The sequence below is a fragment of the Eretmochelys imbricata genome, chromosome 15, assembly GCF_965152235.1.
Source record: "Eretmochelys imbricata isolate rEreImb1 chromosome 15, rEreImb1.hap1, whole genome shotgun sequence".
Classification (NCBI taxonomy): Eukaryota; Metazoa; Chordata; order Testudines; family Cheloniidae; genus Eretmochelys; species Eretmochelys imbricata.
Window position 1 is genome coordinate 31,439,657 of NC_135586.1, and position 20,419 is coordinate 31,460,075.

The 20,419-nt window shown below is 50.7% G+C and overlaps 1 protein-coding gene across 4 annotated transcripts in view; it reads right to left on the reverse strand.

Moving 5' to 3' along the window:
• The window catches only part of TPST2 (tyrosylprotein sulfotransferase 2), a 39,542-nt gene extending 20,626 nt beyond the window's left edge, over positions 1-18,916 (reverse strand). For 3 of the 4 annotated variants that reach the window (XM_077834799.1, XM_077834796.1, XM_077834798.1), the window contains exon 1: positions 18,759-18,916. The gene's annotated coding sequence lies outside the window, so the exon portion shown is untranslated. Of the gene's footprint in view, positions 1-18,754 lie in introns of all 4 variants that reach the window. The other variant, XM_077834797.1, reaches the window with a different exon arrangement.
• Positions 18,917-20,419: the final 1,503 nt, after the last annotated feature.

Consider the following 20,419-nt stretch of genomic DNA (forward strand, 5'->3'; position numbering starts at 1 on the left):
AAGGTGCCACAAGTCCTCCTTTTCTTTTTCCCTTTTTAAACGTTCCCAGAAGAGCCAGCTCTGCCTCACGTTGGGTACTGGGTGCCTTCTACATAGTGAGAAGCAGGACATACAGCTAAGTTTTGGTTTTATTTTATTTTAAGCTTTCTACGTACATCTCAGGCTGGTCCCAGCAGACACACACATCAGCCAGTGCATTTGGGAACTAGATATTCAATAACGCAGGACGCTCAGCAGCCAGCGGCACTGAACAGTCACCATCGTGCCCAGTTACCCACCTAGCTACAAACACTTTGTAAACCGACGCAGAACGCATCTGCTGCAGCACTGGAGATGCTGACTCTGTCGCACCTTCACATCGGCCAGTATCCTGTGATTCACCAGAGGGGACATGTGGGGTCCTGGCTGTTCACACCTGACACCACAAACGCTCAGCTACCAGGGGAGGCATGCTACGGAAATGGTTATGAATACTCCCAGCCTCAGAGTAGAACGTTGCCTTCCCCATTGAGGCCAAGATGCATCGGTCCCTCAAACGTTTCCTTTCCCAGCTTCTGGTGGATGGGGAGCACACGCGGACTCTTAAAAACGTCCATCCAACTGCTTCTGAGATTCCAGCATTTAGTCTATGGACAGGATCCAAGGAACAAACCTCCTGGAGCAGGAAATTCGCGGAGACTGTCTCAACTTCATGCATGCCAACATGCGTGACCTCCCAGCAGTTACAGAAATCGTGTGCCCAAGACAAAGGGAAATTTCTCCACCCATCCTGCGCCCCGCCAGCTCCCCCGGAATACTTCCAGGGCCTTGCACTCAAAGTGAGTGAGGCAGCAGAAATTTGGGTTAGGTTCATTTTTTCTTTTTGAGGCATTCCCCATCCCTTGTAGCACTGAGTAAGATTTCAACATGCCAACCTCAAGTTTGTCATATTCCCTTTGAACACAAATTCACTTACTGACCCATAATCCCCTAGAAAGGTCTAGCAACCAAATTGTGAAATGGACAGCTGTCAGGGAAGGGAGAGAGGGGAGGGGGAGAGAGGTGACAATCTTGTGCCCAGAACTTTAGAAATATCATCTCTTTTGCAAAGAAAGGTTTCAGGAGGCACGGACACCTTATGAGAGGAGTCCAAAGTCAGAAGAGAAAGAAAATAGAAAAGGAACTCTTCCCTATAGAAGGAACCTATTGAAAAAAAAACCCAGCAGCTGACATGGAAAGAATCAGAATAACCTGCAAGGAAACTCTCTTTAGAAAACCACTGGCACGTCAAAACAACAGCCCAGCCCCCCTGGAGTTAAAGGCTTTGTGGGTTAGTTATCCGGAGCGAGGGACCACTCCCCTCCCTGTCCATTCCCAACACACACAGCTCCAATGGTGATGAAAACTTAGGCCTGGTGAACTCTTAAAAGTGAGGTCAACATAGAAAAACGCCTCTGACCGATGTAGCTCGCGGACCTAGTTCCCAGTGCAGACGCAGCCGTGCCTACGTAGCTAATTTTCTTCGGGGAGGTGGTATTCCTACCCAGGAGGAAAATCCCTCCCATTAGCACAGGCTGCATCTACAGGGGTATGCTGGCATAGGTACACCCCCACATTCCCCATGGTGTAGACACAGGCTTAGGCTATGTCTACATAACGGAGCCTGTACCAGCATGCTTAGGTTGACATAGCACCCTTGTACATGCCAGCAGAAGCAGTTTTTCTGTCTGGTCAGGATACCAGCTCCCCAGTGGATGGTAGCTATGCTGACAGAAGGACTCTCTTGTCAATATAGCTGAGCCTACACTGGGGCTTTAGAAGGCACAATGGTGTTTTTCTCACACCCCTGACCAATGTCACCAGGACAATATAAGTGTTAAGTGCAGACCAGGCTGCATACAATGTTTCAAGTGCTCCTGTGATTCCCACGGAGTCTGCATGGGCTATGAGGAAGCCCTGGCTGGGATGATTTAGTTGGTGTTGGTCCTGCTTTGAGCAGGGGGTTGGACTAGATGACCTTGTGAGGTCTCTTCCAACCCTAATCTTCTATGAATGAGCCTCCTGGAGCAGGAATTAAAAGCTGCAAGAAAAGTCACTGATCTGTGCAGCAGCGAGTGGGGACACAACCATGAATCATGCCTCTCCAGACGTGTTCCTGGTATCCTGCCTACCAGATGTAGCTTCCAGCTCAGTTAACTGCCGAGCAAAATTCCACCAAATTGCCAAGCAAAATTCTCTGAGGATAAAATCTTATCTGCCAAATGCAACAATATCCAATTCTGCACTTGCTATAAAAGCTCCAATTGTGGCACGTGGATTGCTACTGTACGCTAGCTGTTCTGTAAAGCACTATCCTTGGCTAACAAGGATTACAGATCAGAAATGGGGCCTCTTACAAACAGAAATGCCTGAGTTACAGGAGCTAAGTATCTATTAGCTGAGGACTACCGACTCTGCTGCATTTTGGTGACAGTCAAGCCCAGTTCTCCAAGTGGGCTGGGGGACTATCTCCAAAAATCAGAATTTTGCACACACACACAAAAGACACTCTGATTTTAGAGAGAAATTCAGGACTTCCAGTCAACCCTGGTTTCAAATAACCAGGACTTACCAGTGATCCCTTTTCTTCTATTTTAAATCATTTAGGGGTTTTTTTGGTTTTTTTTTTTTTTTTCAAAAAACGATTACAAAATAGAACATTAATACATGAGACTAAACCTGATGTCACACCACCTCCTGGAACACACCCATCGATCGAAGGGCTGGGGGAACATACCCATTTTATCCTACAGCAGCTGCATGCCGCACAGTCAAATACCACGTTCTCTCTTCACCCTCCCATATTCAGCTCCCCACTGTCTTGGTTTCTTGCCATGTCATAGCACGGCATGCTGTCACAGCACCCCTCTGGGTTAGAGAGCAGAACCTGCAGCCACTAACACAAACAGGCACAAACCTACTGCTGGTGGCCCTCCCCTCACTCTGCCCCTCAGCCAAGGACAATGCTGTGTGTGCCCATCCTTCGGATCTCATGTGAGTCTTGTACCTTCCTGTGTGATACCTGGTGTGACAGGACAAGATGGGGCCGGGACTGGACGACAGGGGATGGATCACTCAATAAACTGCCCTGTTCTGTTCATCCCCTCTGAAGCATCAGGCCCCGGCTACTGTCGGAAGACAGGGTACTGGGTTGGATGGGCCACTGATCTGACCCAGTGTGGCCATTCTTCTGTAACATGGTAATTCCTACGTTGTCCTCAGCCCTGTTACCCCCATTTTTCTCATCAGGTTTTAAACTATATCTGCCCAGGCAACCTGAGCTCAAGGGAACTTTGGGGAAATGCAGGCGTTGCTGGTGTGTGCATGTTACAGCTGTAGGAGTCTAACGACTCCATATGAAGAAACAAAGGCCTGTTTACACTGGCGCTACAGAGGCATAGCCATGGAGCTCAGCTATGCCACTGTAACCCCACAGCACAGAGACTGTGATGCTGGCGGACCAGGTGCCAGCTCAGGCTAAGGCCCCTAGGCCTCTCTGAACACTGACCAATTCATAGCTGGAAACCAGTCTGGCTCACCTGTGCGTTAGCACTGTTAAACACAGATATTAGATGTTAAGTTGATAGGAATGTGTTTAGACTTTATAAAATGCTTGTAGGATGCGGCATGTATTGATCTCATTTATAACCTCTGCAAGGGTATCAAGCAGTATTGAGTGTTTGCATTGTAAATCTCAGTATTTGTGTAACTCACCAAACATGATAAGAAGCATTAATTAAGATAAAGTGATCAAGAGGGCCCACTGACAGGCAGATGAGCCATTGTGTAGCATCAAAGGAGAGAGGCCCTGTTGATTGCATTCCTAACTCCCTCCAGGAAGGGGAGACCTACGATGAACTCATCCAATCAGTTTTGGACTCATGTGGAGAGGATAAAAATTCCTGACAAGAAGAGACTGTGTCTCTTTCATGCTGTCTGGCCTCTGAGGGGCAAAGATTCCTAAACATAAGCAAAGAGACCGCCAGGCTGCTTGTCATGGGTTAGCCCTGAAAAGACAGCTGACAAATTAGTGCATTTCTGCCACCTTTCAGAAGTCATTTGTACACAGATGTTACCTGCTTTAACCTGTAAGTAACGCTGATTCCTTTTTCCTAGTTAATAAACTTTTTGCTGGTTTATTACAGCATTGGCCACCAGTGTTGTCTTTGGTGTGACAGCTGAGGTATACATTGATCTGGGTAAGTGACTGGTCTCTTGGGACTCAGAACAACCTGAATATTTTGCAATTTTTGGTGTAAGTGACCATTTATCGATAAGTCCAGCTTGCCTAGGTGGCAAGAGAGATGCAGTGCCCAAGGAGACTGTCTGTGACTCCATGGTGAGACTGTTACAGTAATCCAGGAATTCACATTTGTAGTTTGGTGAAATTTAATTGTAGAAAATACCCCCAGTTTGGGGTGTTTTCCCTGAAGTAGGCACTGCCCCGGCCATGAACCACTCCAGACAGTGTGACACAGACTACAGCGATGGAAGGGGGTTGGCTCTGCTATAGGAACTCCACTTCATGGTGCACTCTTCCGTAGGTCGGCATAATTACAGTGCTTGGGGGTGTGGACTTTTCACCCTCTTGAGCACCAGAGCTATCTCCATCTTAATTTTAAGTTTCAGAGTAACAGCCATGTTAGTCTGTATTCGCAAAAAGAAAAGGAGTACTTGTGGCACCTTAGAGACTAACCAATTTATTTCAGCATAAGCTTTCGTGAGCTACAGCTCATGAAGTGAGCTGTAGCTCACGAAAGCTTATGCTCAAATAAATTGGTTAGTCTCTAAGGTGCCACAAGTACTCCTTAATTTTAAGTGTAGACTAGGTCTAAGGTTTGGGAAACTGTTTCCTTCTATTTTGATCTGAGCCATTTCCTTCCTCCTCTTCTGCAGTTTGTTTAAAGTGCTAATGAGCCTCTGCTCTGTGAGGGTGAAGCTGCTCAAACTCCCCTCCAGGTTGAGTTTTCAGGCTACACAGGGTTTAACATATGTTTCCACATACCATTGCTTTTCCATTCCCTGCCTTTACCTCCCCTTGGATTACTCTATCTGCTCCAATTAATCTCCCCAGAAAGACAGATTTTGCACTTCATCCAGTTCTCCTGCAGAGCTCACTCTGTCTTCAGCCTGGTCTACATCTAAAAATTAGACTGCATTGCTCACGACCATGAAAAATTTCATGCCCTAAGCACTGTAGTTAGGTTACCTAATGCCCAGTATAGACAAGGCTAGATCGACGGAAGGATTCTTCCACTGACCTAGCCAAAGGTGGATTAACTACACTGATCCCCCCGAAAAAAAACCTTCCGTCGCTACAGGAAGTGTCTACACACAGCTGCAACCCCACAGATGTGCTGCTGTCGCATACAAAAGCCTTTCTTCTGCAACCATTATCCGCTTTCCTAGCGGTTGGATACCAGCCTGATCAAAAGTGGCACAAGAACAAATTATTTCTGGGATGGGAATTACCTAATCACTCTTGTTACAGTGTGTACGGTAACACCCATTGTTTCATGTTCTCTGTGTGTATATCATCTCCCCACTGTATTTTCCACTGCATGCATCCGATGAAGCTCACGAAAGCTTATGCTCAAATAAATGTGTTAGTCTCTAAGGTGCCACAAGTCCTCCTTTTCTTTTTACGGATACAGACTAACACGGCTGCTACTCTGAAACTTCTCATCTCTTAAGTCCTGCTGCACCTTTAACTACGTTGAGACTTTACCCACGCTGCCAAAACAATGCATTCAAGTGCAGTCAGCTGGATGAGAAATACAAACCAATACAGAAGCTTCAGATTAACAGTTCTAAGAGTTATGCTTCTAGGATTAGCAAGTGCTGAATACATAGCTATCAAGAAAGGTGAAAAGGGACAGCGTGCTAGGAACAGGTTCACTGCATGGCACTCATTTCATTCTATTTTAATGCTGTATAATTACTGGACATTTCACAGCTCTATGATTAAGAACTGTTAATAATGAAGGAGAATATAGACTACACCACAGAGAAATACAAGACACAAAAAGTAAACTTCGGGGTCTCAGATCGTATCTTCATGGTGCTCAATGGTCTGGGCCCAGGATACATAAACAAGCCGGCAACTCTAGGATAAGGACCATAGTCGACAACTCTTGTTCCTCTGGCCCCATGGTAAAGCTTCTTGGGGCAGGACACAGAGCTTTCTCAGGAGCCGTGCCAAGACTGGAATGAACTCCTCGAGAAATTAAGGACCATCCAAAACTAACATCTCCTCTCCTAGTGCAAGATGCATCGCTTTAACCAGCCTTCGCTAACACACACAGTAGCATGGCCATTAAAAATAAGCCCCCCAAATCCTACCAAAACAGAACACTCCATTGCACACACAATCCTCTCCATCAGACCCAGCAAACCACACGTAACAGATGTTCACCACAACACAATGTCTGACTGGAAGGTGCTCAGATACTACACTGATGAAGGCATGACAAGAACCAACAGACCAGAACAAGAGCATCTCCAAGACGGACAAGTACCTCTGCCAGGAAACCTTTTGACCAGTTCAAATTACATTCCCTAATGAGAACACACCAAGAGAGGCCATGCTGAAATTGACAGAGTGTGTATGAAACTGGGGCAGACTCTAGGGCACCAAAGAAATGTGGAATCAATCAATGGTAAAGTTATCTCGGTCGGACCATTTTGAGCACAGTCTGACAATATTCAAGGTTCTGGATTTGAGCTCTCTGTTTAGGGCACTGACGAACAGCTATACACAGTAACACCAATTAAAACTTTTTCCTACTTGATCATTTCCTCCCCCTCAAACAAATACATCAGCTTTTCTAGCTTCTTGATTCGCGGAATGGAAACCGTCCAACAAATAATGAAGAAAGATGCTGACCGCAATAAAGTCTCAGACTCTTCTGTTTCTGCGGTTCCCATATTAAGCACTTAATCACAAGTCCAGTACATGGGAAATAGTTTATACATGGTAACTACGCGGTGAGGGGAAAAAGAGTGACGGTAATTGGGGATTGGTCCTGCTTTGAGCAGGGGGTTGGACTAGATGACCTCCTGAGGTCCCTTCCAACCCTGATATTCTATGATTCTATGGTATACAAATACTCAAGAGTAAAGTACGGTAAACCAATCTCCCCCACTAAAATTCTCCTTTCCCGCCCCCTTCCCTAAAACACTCAGCAGACAGAAATGAAATAGCAGTGACTCAAGGACTAGCACTAGACACATGCTGGACAGTCCACGAGTGCACTACGCAGTCTGGAAACGTCCGTCAGGTTGAACAGCAAGAGTTGTGCATCTGGATAGCCTAACACAACAGGTCAAAAATCCTCTGTGGGACAAACAGAACATAGGACGACGACTCAGCCGGTTTTCTTACACTGAGCCTGAGCCAATAACGTATGTGACACTAAAAATAAAAATGACTGGAAGTACAGGAACCACCTGTCACACACACCTCTGGCTGCTGGGACAAGCCTCATTTGAGTCATCTTTACACGCAGCATTAAGGGTCTTCACATTTACTAGCTTTTTTTGGTACAAATTCTACCTTGCTCCCCAAAACCTTATAGAATCATAGACTTTAAGGTCAGAAGGGACCATTATGATCGTCTAGTCTGACCTCCTGCACAACGCAGGCAACAAACCCCTAACCTATGTCTGAGCTACTGAAGTCCCCAAATCATGGTTTAATGTGGTTTAACCGCAACACATTCCCCACACAGATGGAAGGCTAAAGTTTGTCTTCTGCACCTGTGTGTGGCAAAGGGGCTGCTAGATAAAACCACTTATTTCTGCCAAAAGCTTTTTCAAATCCACATTCCAAGTGCTAAGAACCAGCTCTCCCTTATCTGTACGCGCAGGAGCTGGCAATTGCAAATTAAGGGCTGTTTTTGTAACAGAAAATCCAAAGAGACAAATTTAAATGAAAAACAACAAAATCTTTTATTTCCCAAGGCAGCAAACTGCAACCGCTCAAAGGCCCCTTTGTCAGCTCCTGGTACAGCCTGGGACTGCAGATCTGCTAATGCACCTAACCCTATTAGCATCTCCAGTGTCGGGGCGCTCTGTTACCGAGGGTGCCGGATACTGAACCAGAGGGAAAAACAAGGCAATGACAGTTATGGTCATTTAAAAAATCCTGACATTTGTCGTCAGTATTGGGGTGTAAACCCCTCAAATCCATGGATAGCAGAGCCTTTTACAAAGGTCAGTATTATTATCTCCATTTTAAGGCTGCGCAGAGACATCACACAGCAAGTCCTGGCAAACTGCAGTTTGGGAATTCTGCCTCCTTAAGACTTCCTCCTCCTTGTGCACACAAACATTTATTCTTCAGCATCTGCCCCAAATTGCTGCAGTGCTCCTGGGTGCTATTAATCAGCACCTTAGAGGTGGCTGCATTGATGTGCAGAAAGAGTGGAAAGAACCAGCCTCTGCAGGACAGTTTGCGAAGCTGACTGAGCCCTTACTCTAGCGCTCAATTAAGCTTTGGTTACCTAGTAAAAGCTAATCGCCGTCACGTTTTAGTGCTTTTGGAATGTCATGAACATCCGCGAGAATGTGCTGAAGCGTCATTGTGGGGAGAGCCATCTGGCTCTTTTGCTGTGTCATTTACCACCGGAATCCAACAGGCAGGCATGGAACACCACCAGAAATTCACAGACATGTGTCCACACACCTCTATGCACACAGCAGACCTTCCTCTGGTCACCTGGCCTGATGTTCACTAGCAGAAGCTGTGGACGCTTAGCACCTCCGGGGGGAAAAAAATATCAGAGACATTATGTGTCCAGTTAGACTTCAAGGCCCTTGTGGAAAGGATCTTGTCCCTCCTCTAAGCATTATGCAGCACCAAGGACACTGGAAATGCACAGTGAACAATAAGCGCTCAAATAATCATTTATCAAAATACTATTCAGCCAGAAGCTCTGCATTTGGATTTGTGACCAGAACAGATGAGCAAAGATGTACTTACTTCTAGGCTTTACATTATTGTTGCATTCTGTTCAATTTTACTGAACTCTGAACGGAGTGACATTTAGCACAACACCCATTTCCCTTTATTGAATGGGGTTTGTCTTCACAAACGCAGTTTTAATGAGCGGTCAGTTACTCAGGCAAAATAGTGGTGGTTAGACACACCGACTGTCGGTTTTCTCAAAAGGCTATGAAATAAATATACTGAATTTTCATTAACAGTCCTGATCTCTGCTTTAGCCATCAATGATCTCAGATCAAAACATCCCTGAATTCATTGAAAGGAACCCAAACCATGAATAATGGCAGGATGTTTAAACGTCCTACCTACGGGCTCAGCTTCAGGAAATTTGCAGAAGCAGCGTCAGGATAGAGTTGAAATATCCGGAAGAAAAAAGCAAAATGCCAGAACTGGGTGCTGCAACACTGTGTACGGACGACAGTCCCACTTGTACACATGCCCTTCTAATCCAGTCAGGGGGCTCTAAACACCCAGGCACGAACTCCTCTGAGGCAAGGCAATGTCAGCTTTCTGCTCCTCCAAGGGAAGAGAAAGAAAAAAAATTCACACCAAGGGTTTCACAACTTGCAGTTTAGGTCAGTGGTTCTCACTGGGGAGCTGCGAGCAGGTTTCAGGGGATATAAGCCAGAGAGCAGGGCCGGCACTGGACTCGCTGGGGCCCAAGGCAGAAAGCTGAAGCCCGAGCCTCACCAGGCGGGGCTGAAGCGCCAGCCTGAGCAACAAATCTTCCTGGGGCCCCCTGTGGCGTGGGGCTCCGGGCAGCGGCCTGGCTCGCTAACCCCCTAACACCGGAAGTTACTGGACATGCGGAAAAAGAGTTGTTGGGGCATAGGCGGGCCGAGGAATTTTTATGGCGTGTTGGGGGCCCCAGGAAGAAAAAGTCTGAGAACCCAGGGTTAGGTTTCACCCAGGAGCCACCACCCTGCTGTGCAGAATGGCCTCCTCTCCAGGCAGAGAGACGGTGAGGAGCTAAGTTATGGATTCCACAGGGGCCCATCTTCATACTCCTACCCCTGCCATTTTTGCATTTATCAGAAAAACCAATAAGGCAGGACACATCCTAATCCAGTCCAACCCTTTCATCCCATGCTCCTGGCACAGCTACATTCTCGCCAGCACGATCCACCTCCAGAGCCATGGCAGAACAGAAGCCCTTGAGAAATCCCAGCTCCTTCTGTCGCTGTGATTACAGTGTTGTTGTTATTGGTCTGTAACTCTCCTGGACCCAAATCTGAACCAAATTGCTGGCAATTATCTCCCCACTGAGAAATGTCTCAGTGCTACAACAACTTGTGGGTTCTCAGGTTTTGCTTTGAACTCACTTGGCCATGAACACAACCTGGAAACCAGCTGCTTGTTTTTAGCACCCCCAGGGCCAGGCACAAATGCTTAATGCAGCAAAATCTTCTTTTGTTATCAGTCATTCATGTTGTAAGAGCCTGGGACAAGGAGCAAGCTGATCAAAGGATACACACAGAGAAGGGATACACTTCTACATAATCCAGGGCTAGGGAGATGCAGCCTCACCTCTGCGCTATTATCCCACTTTATCATACAACAAAACTCTAGTTTCTGTAAAGCACTCCACATTATGCAAGCACAGGTTAGGGTTGGCACAGACGTGCTAGAATTGGCAATCAAGATGAACTATGCTTCTTTTGGCTTCGAGGAGGCGAGTTTCCAAACTGGCAGACCATTAAACAAATGCAGGTGTTTAAAAGAAGTGCAGAGTGCAATTTTGCAAGCTTTCCTGGTGCCAAATCATGCAGAGCAGTGAATAGCCGGCTCCTTGGAAAGGCCCTGCATTGTAGGTAATTACCTATATTTCAAGGCTTATAAAATCTAAAAGTAAAAAATAAATAGGGACCGTGCACAAATACACATTCTATTAAGCCCTGAATGCAGACAACAAGCTTCCTAAAGGAATAATGGGCCATTTGAAGATTCATCTGTGCAGTGCCAAATAAAACGGCCTGCTGAGTGCTTATTTTCTTTCTCTAAAAAAAAAGTTCTGGATATTTATTGGATTTCCTCATGTTTCACGTAACCCTGCATCTACTTCGTAGAGACTCAGCATGTCCATAACAAGCCCTGGCTGGGATGATTTAGTCGGGGATCAGTCCTGCTTTGAGCAGGGGGTTGGACTAGATGACCTCCTGAGGTCCCTTCCAACCCTGATATTCTCTGATTCTATGATTCTAAGCTATTCTAGCCTCACCTGTTCCTTAAAACACAACCAGTGCTTTAAACCGACAGTCAGGTGCAGCATGGGCAGCAGCAAGGCAAGCTGCACAACACCTTCCTCACCGAAGTATCTCAAGCCCTGTGCTGCAGGGGCTGTTGCCAGGAGTTCAATCCGGGCATCTCCCCCGAAAATGCCAGCAGAGGTGGTGACAAGGACAGCCGCTAGCATGACGCGAACACCTACGCACTCAGTAAGGCAGCTGCTGAGTATGCAGTCTCATACCAAATTTACTCCGCAAATGGTTTATAGCATAAAACGATAATGGCAGAGGAAGCGACTCAGATGCAAGCAAGAGATATGTTCCGGGACCTGAAAGGAAACAGTGCGGCAGGAACACACAGGAAGACAGCCCCTGTCAGATAGCAATCAGTGTCTCTTGATGAACCTGGAGGTGGCGAAACTCCACATCCTGTCCCCCACCCATCCCTGCCCCCTTCATTACAACTGCTGTCGCTAAAGCTGCCTCATGTGTTAAGTCTCGGCATGCTGGTGCGGGTTTTGTTTTCACACCAGAACAGCTATCTCGGGGTTCCTCAAGATGTTACAATCCCACTTTGCTACAGGGAGGGAGGGAGGGAGAGAGAGAGAGGCAAAAAACATACTGAAGCTGAGAGGCACAAAACAAACATAGGCAATGCTTAAAAGGAGACGCAACCTCAAGCAAAGAGGAGCTCAGGTGCCCTGAGGTTCAGACTTCATCTTAGGAGCGCTCCGTGAAATCCAGGCCTCGCACCGCGTCTATAGAACAAGGGCACGTGTTCTGTTTTGACCCTTCCACAACTTCCCATGTGGATGCTGCTGAACTTTAGTCTCTGGCCTGGCCCGCCTGGACCTGGCTCCCGCCAACGGGATTTTTAAGAATTAAAATGCAATCACGAGTTTCTGGATACGGAAAGACCCGCAGTCCGAGTCCTGGTGAGGGTGGTGCCAAAGGAGCTCTGTGGACTCAGTCACAGCTGCAGAATCAGACAGTTACGCTGCCTTCCAGTGCCCTCAAACCAAGCCAGCGAGCGGGCTCTTAAAGAGAATCCACTCCCTTAGACACTGGGCCTGAGGGGATGGGTCCCAAGTAAACTGGGTCCCCGAGGAATTCAAAGAGAAGAGGAGCAGAACTCAGCTCTCCTCAACTCCACTTCCCTGGGGAAACGCAGCCGTTGCACCTGGAGGGCTGGAGAACACAGAAGGGAACAAAGGAGCTGTCACAAGCTTGGGAGTTACCCCAGGCACTTCCAGAGAGCCCGGGCCGTAAATTGTTGAGCCAAGAGCACGTGTCCAGCTCTGTACAAAAAACTGAAAAACTCTGTCCCCACAGCACAAGTCCTTCTTCAGCAACGCACGGCCCGACACGGGGCCACCACCTTCTAAAGGGTGGATAAGGCAGGAATAGCCTCCTCCATTCATTAGAGAGAAGCAGGTTACCTTCCAAATGGGAGGAGGGCAAGAGCAACCACTGCTTTACAGAGCTGATCATTTCTCTCTGCTCTTGGATTAATCCTTGCTCCTTGGTAGAGACTTGAGCCCTTTAGAAGTGAAGTGAACAAAGACGGAGAAATGCACCAATGGGGCAACAAGCAGGAACTAAGTTCCCCCTGACTACTTGCCTCACACATGCTCCAAAGGCCATCTGGGCTTTGCCAGTGCAGCAAAAGAGATTATTGAAGAAACTGTCAGCCCAGGAATGGATAATAGCTCTTCCCACCCTTTACCATCAGTGTGGCAAAAATAACACAGTTACCAATCATGTAGGAGGGCTACTTGTTCTCCATACATTGGCCCTGAACAGACTTTAAAAAAAAAAAAAACAACATTTTGCAGACAATACAATGAAAGCTGCAGCCCTTTTCTAATTCCCCCAGATCATCCCCTAGCAGTACCAGTCCTCAGGACTATGGCACTAGTGCTAAAATCACCCAAAAAGATTCAGGGGCCAAAGAGCAGTTACCAGCCGTTCCCCCTGATAGTGCATTTTATCAGATTCTTCCTCGCAATGGCATATAAAAACCCCTTAGTGCCGGGGTAATGGCAGCAGCTTACCGAGCATCAGAAGTGACAGAGAGTAAAAATTCTAAACCATAATATTTAAATATTTTCTCTTTAAAACTGTTCAGCCATTAGCAGCATCCAGGCTGAGCGGATTATTCAGACCACCACATTTGTTAACTGAACTTCACCTCCATTTACAAAATGTTCATGAGCAGAGTGTGAAATTCTCCTAAGTATTAGTTATCTGGGAAGTCACTCCCAAATGTGCATGGCACTTGTTTTCCTATATGAATGGGTCACAAGCAGTTTGTTGCAAATATTCAATATCTGAACTTCAGAACTAGGGCCACATTGGTCCCCTTCACAGGCTATATGGTATTATTTCTGTTCCCTTGTGGGATGACAGATGTAGCTAGCCACAGGAATGCAAATTATATTCAAAAGATGCTAGTCAAAGCTGGCTTTTCATGGACCATTTCATCTGGGCGAGAATTCATATGAGTTAACCTAGACTGCTGCATCAGTCACAGAAAAGTGACCACAAATTTGTTTTTGAATTTGGTAAAAGGGTATCAGAAGTCTTCCTCGACTTTCCACATGATTCTAAGTCACCACTCTCATGCGAAACCCCTTCTGACAAGTTTCAAAACTCCGTTGTGTGAAAGGGAGGGGTAAATCAAGTAAATGGCACAAAGTATGTGTAACCGGCTTAGAGTGGAGAAAAGAGGGAACTCAAATTGTGAAGCAGCTTTTAGAGACTAGACAGGAAAGTGACTACAGCAACAGGGGACTGTTGTGACAAAGTGCAGGCCCATAGGTCTGAATATTCCCCGTGACCAACAGGCACTCACCAGAGAAAAGAGCTGGGAATGTGGCACAGAAGGGCTGTAATTCTCGCCACACACACCAGGAACTTGAAGTTGTGGAGGGAAGATATTTAATTTGTATCTTACCTCCCTACTACACAGCATTGCAAGATGCTGCCCAAACAGAGAGCGAGCATCAGATGCAGGCACAGTTTTAGTGAGAGGTTTAGGGAGGAAGTGGCTGGGGGTGGTGAAAGAGCTCCAAACAGAGGGGGAAGCAGCATGTTCAGTGTTAAAACACCTCTCTGATGTTCACTGTTGAGTCATGCGAAGGCACAGCACACAAGCTGCCCTGTGTCAACAGTCTGTGTGTGAAAGAGGGAAATAGAGACGACAGAGCATTCCTCCACTGCAGGAGGAAAAACAAAGACCAAATATTTGAGAAGCTTTGTTCCGCAGGAGCAACTCAGTATGGGCCATAGCACTGAGCGCAGCCCAAACCTAGAGAAAGCTTCTCAGCATGAAGCTTCTTAAACTCGTAGTAGGAGAGAGAGAGAGAGTTAGCTGATGTCCCACAGATCTGCTAGATACAGTCTTTTAAACCCGGGCCATCTTTGGGCTGCTCTGCTCAGTACACAGAGAACCATTTTTCCAAGTGTGGGTATGTGGTCTGTACCTGCAGATTTAGGATGATAAAGATGGGCCAGGCACTTCCGCCAAGTCAAATTTCTGTTGTCAAACTTCATCTCCCTGTCCCTCTTGAGCAGAGAGTTAGAACAGTCACTGTCAGAAGATGCACTGATACTCTGAAAAAAGCAGCATGTGAAATAACCTGCCTCCAACAAGGGAAAGGGAGTTACTCCTTCACCTTTCAGGGATTCAGAAACCACCATCCCACCTTCACTGAACAGAAGTTTGAGGGTTACCGGCAGGTCATCAATTGCAAAACTAAGTATCTTTCTACATAAAATCTTGAGTTACTCAAGGCAGTTTTGATTGGGCTACCACATCACACACGTTCTAGGAACCCTCTTACCCCACTACAGGTACGTATGTTCACTGCCAAGTCCTAGAGAGCCAGCCAATCACCCCTCCCCATTTGCAGCAGCAGCAGGCTATATTCATTAATTGGCTATGCTTGTTAGTTAGCTGAACTGTATAGCAAAGGGCACCAGAGACTGAGTTATTGGCGATGGTGCCCTTCAGACTCCTATCTGCCAGTCCGCAGCTATTAACATGCCTGCTTGTACACAAGCACTCTCCCCTCTGAAGTGGCAAAGCCACCAAGAAAGGAGGGAAGTGTCCACACAGACACGTGTGTGCGGGTGGAGGGGGAGGGAATGGGAGAAGCAAACTGCAAGGCAGTGTTAATTAGAAAGCCACTATCCATCACACGAGGGCAAATCAGAAGGTGAATGCTTTCCACGCGTCTAACACAAAACCAAAGAGATTTTTCCCAGTGGAAAATGGCAATGCTCCGAGGCAGCAGAGTGAAAGGGTGATTTGGAGGGTAACACCCCACATTTTCGGCTCTCTCACTCTGCACACTAGAGTCATAAGGTAAGAATTTCCAGCCTCTCTGCAGAGATTCTAATAGGCCCCACTTAGATCACAGATTGTAAAATGTTCCAGAAATATATGCATCCGATGAAGTGAGCTGTAGCTCACGAAAGCTTATGCTCAAATAAATTGGTTAGTCTCTAAGGTGCCACCAGTCCTCCTTTTCTTTTTTCAGAAATATACCATCACTGGATTTCCAGCCAGGCCCTGGCAATCAGATTCAAAGACTCACAAGGGGGTATCTGTCAATACCCCAGCCAAGGACATTAGGGAAGCAAAGACACCTGGTATAAAACTGAGATTTAAATAAGAGCCCAAGTAAAGCACTGGCTGAATCTACCTACTGTCTCCTGAGATGCTGGTCAGTTTCAGACAACTCCAGTCTCCCTGCCCAGTCTTGTTCTAGGCAGAGATGACCTGCTGCTCTTCCGAACAGAAAGCTTCAGTACAGGAGGAACACGGAAGGAAACCAAGCCAAAACACAGACTTAGGAGGAAAAGGAAAAGCTGAGGCTTTTTGGCACAGGTCTTACAGCGTCTCAGTTCCTGCCATATTAGAAGCATATCCCAAGAGGCATGGGAGTTCCCTGTGTCTATGGAAGTGAGGAAGAGCTTTCACTGCACTATGGGCAGTCTTTACGGAGATAAGTAAAAAGAAAAGGAGTACTTGTAGCACCTCAGAGACTACCCAATTTATTTGAGCATAAGCTTTCATGAGCATCCGATGAAGTGAGCTGTAGCTCATGAAAGCTTATGCTCAAATACACTGGTTAGTCTCTAAGGTGCCACAAGTCCTTTTTTTTTTTTTTTTTTTTTTTTGCAAATACAGACTAACACAGCTGCTACTCTGAAACCTCAGATAAGTAAAGTTCAGCATGTTTGCAGGATTGGAGAGTATGGGCCTGGCTCTATATTACAAGTTACACCAGTTAAGCTAATTTTTTAAAAAATATTTTAATTATACCAGAGCAAACCCTTGTGTGGACACACTGAAGTTAATTTAAACTTGGCTTATACCAATTTAGCTTAAGTCAGTAAGGAATCTCAGTCTCTTTTGAGAAAGCAGAAGGTGGGGAGAGAATGGCAGACTGCTGATTTCTGGTCTGAGGCCTAGTAAACCAATATAGATCATCCTGTTCTAAAAAAGTTAGTCAGTCATTTTCTGCTCATTTGCACATGCATCAGTCTGCAACCTGACCCACAGTGAATGTGTGAAGCTGGGGCTGCAAACTTAATTTGAGAAAGAAGTGACCACAGCACCAACCCGCACTTTTAAATACACGGACACCAAAAGATTAAGTGGCCTCTCGCCTCCTGTTCAAATCAGCATTTTGTACTGGAACACTGTTAGGGCTTCAAAGAGAAGCACATACGCCCATGTTTTTTATTGTAAAGAAATTGAAGGGAGTATTACATAAGAGTCAGGTCAGACAACGGATAAAACACCTGTGCTTGTCTATACTACTGTATCCGTTGTTGCTACCAGCAGTTCTGGGTTACGGCTACCACGTTTGCTTCTATAGACACAGTCTATATGCTACTAGGAAGGCAATGGAGAAACACTGGACAACAGCCCAAAACTGAATTATGGGAACTGCGTTGTCACATTTTGAGGTTACATTACTCTCGTTTGCCACTCCTTCCTCTGCTCACTCTAGGCATCAGCTGTTAATAAAAGCAGCAAAGAGAACACTGCTGCACGCCACAATTTGTCAGTCAGAAAAAATACCAACGTTACAGTACGGATTTAAACCCTCAAAGCCAAAACCAAGTGAATTCCCAATCAGGCTCTCCCCTTCATCCTCCCTCCCCGTGCCGAAGTATTAAAAGGCATGCATGATGTATGCTCTCCCGCGGTCTGAAAGCCCCGGAATAGGGAGGCACGTAGACACTTCAGCCTGCATGGCCAGCGCCCTTGATTCTGTGCACTTCAGACAAACCCTGAACGTAGCTGGTTTGGGGAGGAGGGGGAGAGGGCCTCTGTGGCACAGGAGATTTAGGGGAACTGTGCAGCATTCCCCATTCCCAGCCCTCATTCCGGGTACTGCGGATCTGCATGCACATGAACTGGGCGTGTTAATGCTGGGCCATACCAGTGCTGCCCAGGAGTGACTGCCAGGCACGGGGAGCACTTACCCACCCCCACACCTGCACCCACCCAGCCCCGGGGCTGAGCCAGCAGGGCCCTGGCCCTACCCCGAGCCCAGCAGCCTGCAGGGTCCCTGCCAGGGCAGGGCAGCAGGGGGCAGCGCCAGCCGGCGCCGGGCACCTCCCCTGCGGCCGGGCGGGGAGAAGGGGGAGGCGGAGGGGCTGCCCCGGCCCGGGCAGGACTGAAACGGACCTAGGAGAGGAAGCGCAGAGGGGGGCGCATAGGAGCTGCACGCAGGGCAGGGAGCGCACGGAGACAGGGATGCGCACGGCAAGGGGCGCGGGGGGCTCCAGACGGGGGGGCTCGGGGCAGGGCAGGGGGCGCAGGGACGCGCACAGAGAAAGGGGCACGGGGGGGGCTCCGCACAGGGGGTGCAGGGGAAGGGGCGCAGGGCAGGGGGCGCAGGGGAAGGGGCGCGGGGGGGGCTCCGCGCAGGGCAGGGGGAGCAGGGACGCGCACAGAGAAAGGGGCACGGGGGGGGGCTCTGCACAGGGGGCGCGGGGGAAGGGGCGCGGGGGGGGGGGAGCAGGGACGCGCGCAGGAGAAGGGGCACGGGGGGGGGGGGCTCCGCGCAGGGCAGGGGGAGCAGGGACGCGCGCAGGGGAAGGGGCGCGGGGGGGGGCTCCGCGCAGGGCAGGGGGAGCAGGGACGCGCGCAGGGGAAGGGGCGCGGGGGGGATCCGCGCAGGGACGCGCGCAGGAGAAGGGGCGCGGGGGGGGGCTCCGCGCAGGGCAGGGGACGCAGGGACTCGCGCAGGTGAAGGGGCGCGGGGGGGCTCAGCGCAGGGGGCGCAGGGGGGGCTCCGCGCAGGGCAGGGGGCGCAGGGGAAGGGGCGCGGGGGGGGGCTCCGCGCAAGGCATGGGGCGCAGGGGAAGGGGCGCGGCGCGGGGGGCTCCGCGCAGGGCAGGGGGCGCAGTAGAAGGGGCGCGGCGCAAGGGGGGGCTCAGGGCAGGGGGCGCGGCGCGGGGGGGGCTCCCCCTCCCTCACTCACCCCCCAGCCCGGCCGCTCCCGGAGCCTCCAGCCGCCGTCCCGGAGCAGCGCGAGACGCGGCGACGTCACGCGCACGAGGGGCCGGGATCCCCGGGGCAGCCGCCTCCGCCGGGCCCGCAGGGGCGGGGGCTGCGCCCGGGGCCGCCGCCGTGTCTGCGCGCGCGCGGGGCGGGGCGGGGCGAGGCGTGCAGCACCCGCGAGCCGGGGGGGGGGGGCGCGCGCGGGGCGGGGCCGCGTGCGCACCGACCGGTCGACGCGGGTGCGTGGTCACGCCCGTGTGCCGCGTGTGTGTGTGTGCGCGCGTGCGCGGGGCGGGGCCGTGTGCACGTGCAGCACGGGTGGGCGCGCGGGCGCGCGTGTGCCCGGCACGAGCCTGCCCCGCTCTGCGGCCGTCCCGGCGCGGGCACGTCGGCCCTGTGCTCCCCGCCCGGCTGCACCGGGGACGGGAGAAGCGCCAGCGGGGAGCTCCCTGCAGCCCTCCGCCCCGGCCACCCGGCCCTCTCCGCCCCGGCCACCCGGCTCTCTTCTCTCCTCTCCGCCCGGCTCTCTCCGCCCCGGCCACCCGGCCCTCTTCTCTCCTCTCCGCCCCGGCCCTCTCCTCTCCGCCCCGGCCACCCGGCCCTCTCCGCCCCGGCCACCCGGCTCTCTCCTCTCCGCCCGGCCGCCCGGCTCTCTCCTCTCCGCCCGGCCGCCCGGCTCTCTCCTCTCCGCCCCGCTCTCTTCTCTCCTCTCCTCTCCGCCCCGGCCACCCGGCCCTCTTCTCTCCTCTCCGCCCGGCTCTCTCCGCCCCGGCCACCCGGCTCTCTCCTCTCCTCTCCGCCCCGGCCACCCGGCTCTCTCCTCTCCTCTCTGCCCGGCTCTCTCCTCTCCTCTCCGCCCGGCCACCCGGCCCTCTCCTCTCCTCTCCTCTCCGCCCGGCCAAGCGGACCAGCAGGACCGGGCTTGTGGCCGTCAGGGGTTGTGGCCTGAGCTCCCCTCTCCCCCCCCGCTGGCTGGCGTGGTGCCCCGGGCCGCTCTCGCCTTTGCTTGCCCTGGCCTCCCCTTCCTGCCCCGGGCCGCCTCCCCCGGGCGCCGCACGCGTCGGCGTGGCCCTGGCCCTGGCCCTCGGAGCTCACGGCCCTCGGAGCTCCCTGCCCCAGGCGGAGCGGAGAAGGCCTGGCCCGAAGCTGCCCTGCTGCCCTCTCCGGGGCTGCGGAGCGCGGTGGGGAGAGCTGCCTGAGGGAGCCAGTGACGGCTGCGCGCGTTCCTGGTTCCCCGGGAGCCAGGCTCCCCCTCCCGGGAGCCGCATCCTGACCCCTTACCTGTTAACTAATGGATACAGGCAGGCCCGCCACAATGGGTGTGGCCGGGGCCGAATTAACCTTTTCTGAGCCCCCCTCCGGGGCAGTGGAGCATGGCGCAGCGGGGAGGCGGGCTTGGTTACCACCGGAGCAAGGGGCTAGCCAGGGGCAATGGCTCATGGCAGGGGCGGCCCCGCTCCGCCCAGCCCGGTGCAAGGGCACTATTTACAAACCAGCAGTTGCCAGACGCACGACGGCCCACCCGGCCCCCTGCTGCCAGCGTGCCCCTTCCCCGCGGGGGTGGGCCCAGGCCGTGCCACGCAGCCCCCCTGCTGCCAGCGTGCCCCTTCCCCGCGGGGGTGGGCCCAGGCCGTGCCACGC